Source organism: Haliotis rubra, unplaced genomic scaffold, assembly GCF_003918875.1.
Source record: "Haliotis rubra isolate DU_JTF1 unplaced genomic scaffold, ASM391887v1 Scf24, whole genome shotgun sequence".
NCBI classification, from domain to species: domain Eukaryota; kingdom Metazoa; phylum Mollusca; class Gastropoda; order Lepetellida; family Haliotidae; genus Haliotis; species Haliotis rubra.
Window position 1 is genome coordinate 1009177 of NW_025766447.1, and position 5331 is coordinate 1014507.

The window sequence follows — 5331 nt, forward strand, 5'->3', positions numbered from 1 at the left end:
ACAGCACTTCAAAGCGTGTGTGGCTCGAAGCTAAATTCCGTAGATCTTATGGTTTTCGACAAGGAAATCCTATCGCAAAAGATGCACAGGACCCCATTGCATCGTTTTATGGAAATAATATAAGGAAAATGTACTTACCCGATTTATCTTGAATATTTTTCCACTTTTTTCACCCAGTTCAACCCGTCAGTACAGTATGTATGGGAGTACCACGTGTGCTATTTCCTGTCAATGCTTAAGCCTGATTGGTGGTTATTTTCTACCACCCAACATCGGAGTCAAAGGTCACAACCTCGTTTTCAATCTAAGTTGCGCGGTCCCTTTGTCAAGACAGTAAAGATTAATCAATTATTAATCAGAAATTGAAACACAGTTGAATTTCTTTAATATCTAGGCTTATTTGGGTCGATTTGCCATAAAGAGTCTTATTCCGGGATATTTTTGTTTTATTTCGCTTTTGTTATTTTCAACATCCCGTTGTAGCAGGTGGTTTACGAACCGGAGTCGGTTAAGGCGGCAGAGCATCTTTACATTGCCTTTGTCCCGTCGAGAAGCGGAAGATGGAGTAAGTTTGGGACAGGGACGAGTTGCAGTTATAATAGGAGCTGTTCCCTGGCTCGTCAGTTGCACTATTGCATCTAATCAACTAGATACTCATTAAAGGCAAGATATAAACGGTACAGAATCCATAACGATCCATCTTTAAAAGAATAAAGAAATTGTCATCCAAAAAATATCTTGCCTTTATTGTTACTCCCCAATTTCTAAAATATCAGTCAAATAGATCCTACAGATGGTCATTCATTGAACGAATCCTTTCTGTTCACCTTTCATTTTTGTATATATATTTAACAATGCTTTGACAGGGGTGCACACTATTGAGAAAGGTGGGGTGCACACTTCATTTTCACGGGAGTTTCAATGGTCATTTGATAAAATTTCAGGACAAAAGGGAGGGTGCGCACACCTGCACCCCCGCCCCCTCTGGATCCGCCTATGTTTGATATTATGTGAGTTGCTTTCATACGATAGAAAAAAAATATATAGGGGGACAATATGTGACTAAACCGCCCCTGTCAGTCGCGATGCTGTCAGTTCCTTTGACATTGTTTGAAAAAATAATAATATTAATTTTTTTTATTATAGGATATTTATATAGCGCACATATCCAGGCAACTAGTGCGCTGGTATCATTAGCGATGTAGATTGATATTGATATGCGTATAATTCGAGTTCTTAAACAAAAACAAATGCAACCAACCCTCATCCCCGGTGGCAGTGACTGTCGATAACTGACTGGGTACGTTTTACTCGAGAAGTGTACGCCGTAAACAAATAAATCACTTTAGTCTTTGTACCTACCTTGCCGGGGCGGTAAGATCAAAGGGTCGAGACAGGTATGTTGTGACGTAACTCACATTCTTACTTCACAGGTATATACATGCCTGTACTGTACGTTCTTCGTGTTGTATCAAGGCGTTTATGATGAATCCATGGCTATGCTCGATACGGGAATTAAGTGGACGTATCCAAAATACATGTTGTTACATTGGCGGATCCAGAGGGAGAGGGGTGTGTGTGTGTTTCGACCGACACCCACCCCCACCCCCGCCCCTCTTGAAAATTCCTGGACCCACCTATGCTGTATATACACTCCATAGTACTACAACAAAACACCTGTCTTAACAAGTAAATAAATTCATTACAATTTCAACATGTAGTATTTCGTATTTTAATTGTATTTGTATGGGTAAATATTTTACAATAGCCTCTGGGGATTGATTTAACATGGATCAGTTTAGTTCGTCCTCTTCACATTCAACTTCAAAGCTTCTTTTAAATAGATTAATTGTACGGAAGTAAAACGAACACTACACTCCCGATTACATATACACACATCATTCAGATGACTGACAATTTGCGGGAATCGCTGATTGGTATTGAAGGCGTTGACGTATTATAGTCACGCGCAACAGCACTGCATGGCCACAACTTCCTCATCAACACCCGCGCGCAGATCGATGTCCGCGTGGCCCAAGCTTGCTCCGGCCATTTTCTGTTCGTTCGTCGGAGGTATTTGTTTTTACTGTCACTTCTTCAGGGCATACCTGTACTGTTTTTCAATACATTGAATATCACATATGGTACTGAGGCGCGTTCTAAAATACGGGCCAAGAAAGCGTGACCGGATTGAACCCTGATAGCATTCCAGACGTTATAGCCCAACGTTGACCCAACGTTGGCAATGGTTTTGCCAACATTGCCAACGATGGGCGAACGTCCGAATGCTATCTGGGCAGCGGGTAATACGAACATGGACTGCTATACGTGGTATGTGCTTTGTCGCGCCTACATCATATGAGTGAGTGAGTTTAATTTTACGCCGCACTCGGCACTATTCCAGCTATATTGCGATGGTCTGTAAATAACCGAGTCTGGACCAGACAATCCAGTGATCAGTAGCATGAGCATCGATCTACACAACTGGGATATGATGACATGTGTCAACAAAGTCAGCGAGCCTGACCACCCAATCCCGTTAGTCGCTTCTTACGACAAGCATGGGCTAATGAAGATCAATTCTAACCCGGATCTTCACGGGTAGCCTACAAATGAGCAATACGTGGATACATGGATATCTGCATGAGTGAGTTTAGTTTTACGCCGCTTTTAGAAATATTCCAGTAATGTCACCGTGGGGGACACCTGACATGGGCTTCACACATTGTGCCCATGCGGGGAATCGAACCGGGACCGGTCTTCAGCGTGATGAGCGAGCTCTTTAAACATTAGGCTAAACACACACACACACATACACACATAGTGGCCACATCTATAAACACCCTTGAACAGTGGCCACATCTATAAACACCCTTGAATAGTGGCCACATCTATAAACACCCTTGAATAGTGACCGCATCTATAAACACCCTTGAATAGTGGCCACATCTATAAACACCCTTGTATAGTGGCCACATCTATAAACACTCTTGTATAGTGACCGCATCTATAAACACCCTTGAATAGTGGCCACATCTATAAACACCCTTGAATAGTGGCCACATCTATAAACACCCTTGTATAGTGACCGCATGTATAAACACCCTTGAATAGTGGCCACATCTATAAACACCCTTGTATAGTGGCCACATCTATAAACACTCTTGTATAGTGGCCACATCTATAAACACACTTTGTATAGTGGCCACATCTATAAACACCCTTGTATAGTGGCCACATCTATAAACACCCTTGAATAGTGACCGCATCTATAAACACCCTTGAATAGTGACCACATCTATAAACACCCTTGAATAGTGGCCACATCTATAAACACCCTTGTATAGTGGCCACATCTATAAACACACTTGTATAGTGACCGCATCTATAAACACCCTTGAATAGTGGCCACATCTATAAACACTCTTGAATAGTGACCGCATCTATAAACACCCTTGTATAGTGGCCACATCTATAAACACCCTTGTATAGTGACCGCATCTATAAACACCCTTGAATAGTGGCCACATCTATAAACACCCTTGAACAGTGGCCACATCTATAAACACCCTTGAATAGTGACCGCATCTATAAACACCCTTGTATAGTGGCCACATATATAAACACCCTTGAATAGTGGCCACATCTATAAACACCCTTGAATAGTGACCGCATCTATAAACACCCTTGTATAGTGGCCACATCTATAAACACTCTTGCATAGTGGCCACGTCTATAAACACTCTTGCATAGTGGCCACATCTATAAACACTCTTGCATAGTGACCGCCTCTATAAACACCCTTGTATAGTGGCCACATCTATAAACACTCTTGTATAGTGACCGCATCTATAAACACCCTTGAATAGTGGCCACATCTATAAACACCCTTGAATAGTGGCCACATCTATAAACACCCTTGTATAGTGACCGCATCTATAAACACCCTTGAACAGTGGCCACATCTATAAACACCCTTGAATAGTGGCCACATCTATAAACACTCTTGTATAGTGACCGCATCTATAAACACCCTTGAATAGTGGCCACATCTATAAACACCCTTGAATAGTGACCGCATCTATAAACACCCTTGTATAGTGGCCACATATATAAACACCCTTGAATAGTGGCCACATCTATAAACACCCTTGAATAGTGACCGCATCTATAAACACCCTTGTATAGTGGCCACATCTATAAACACTCTTGCATAGTGGCCACATCTATAAACACTCTTGGATAGTGGCCACATCTATAAACACTCTTGCATAGTGGCCACATCTATAAACACTCATAGTGGCCACATCTATAAACACCCTTGTATAGTGGCCACATCTATAAACACCCTTGTATAGTGACCGCATCTATAAACACCCTTGAATAGTGGCCACATCTATAAACACCCTTGAACAGTGGCCACATCTATAAACACCCTTGTATAGTGGCCACATCTATAAACACTCTTGTATAGTGACCGCATCTATAAACACCCTTGAATAGTGGCCACATCTATAAACACCCTTGAATAGTGACCGCATCTATAAACACCCTTGTATAGTGGCCACATCTATAAACACTCTTGAATAGTGGCCACATCTATAAACACCCTTGCATAGTGGCCACATCTATAAACACTCTTGCATAGTGGCCACATCTATAAACATTCATAGTGGCCACATCTATAAACACCCTTGTATAGTGGCCACATCTATAAACACCCTTGAATAGTGACCGCATCTATAAACACCCTTGAATAGTGGCCACATCTATAAACACCCTTGAATAGTGACCGCATCTATAAACACCCTTGTATAGTGGCCACATCTATAAACACCCTTGTATAGTGGTCACATCTATAAACACCCTTGAATAGTGGCCGCATCTATAAACACCCTTGAATAGTGGCCACATCTATAAACACCCTTGAATAGTGGCCACATCTATAAACACCCTTGAATAGTGACCGCATGTATAAACACCCTTGAATAGTGGCCACATCTATAAACACCCTTGAATAGTGGCTGCATCTTGGCACACCCACTAATAGTGACAACACCAGGGCACACCCAAAGATATTGTCAACATCCAGGCACACCCAAGGATATTGTCAATACCCCGGCATACCCAAGGATATTGTCAAAATCCATGCACATCCACTAATAATGACAACATCCAGGCACACCCATGGATATTGTCAACATCCAGGCACAGCCACTAATAATGACAACACCTAGGCACACCCATGGACATTGACATCATCGAGACATACCCGTGAATATTGACAGCATCCAGGCACACCTATTTATACTGAGATTTGGGGACACTCAT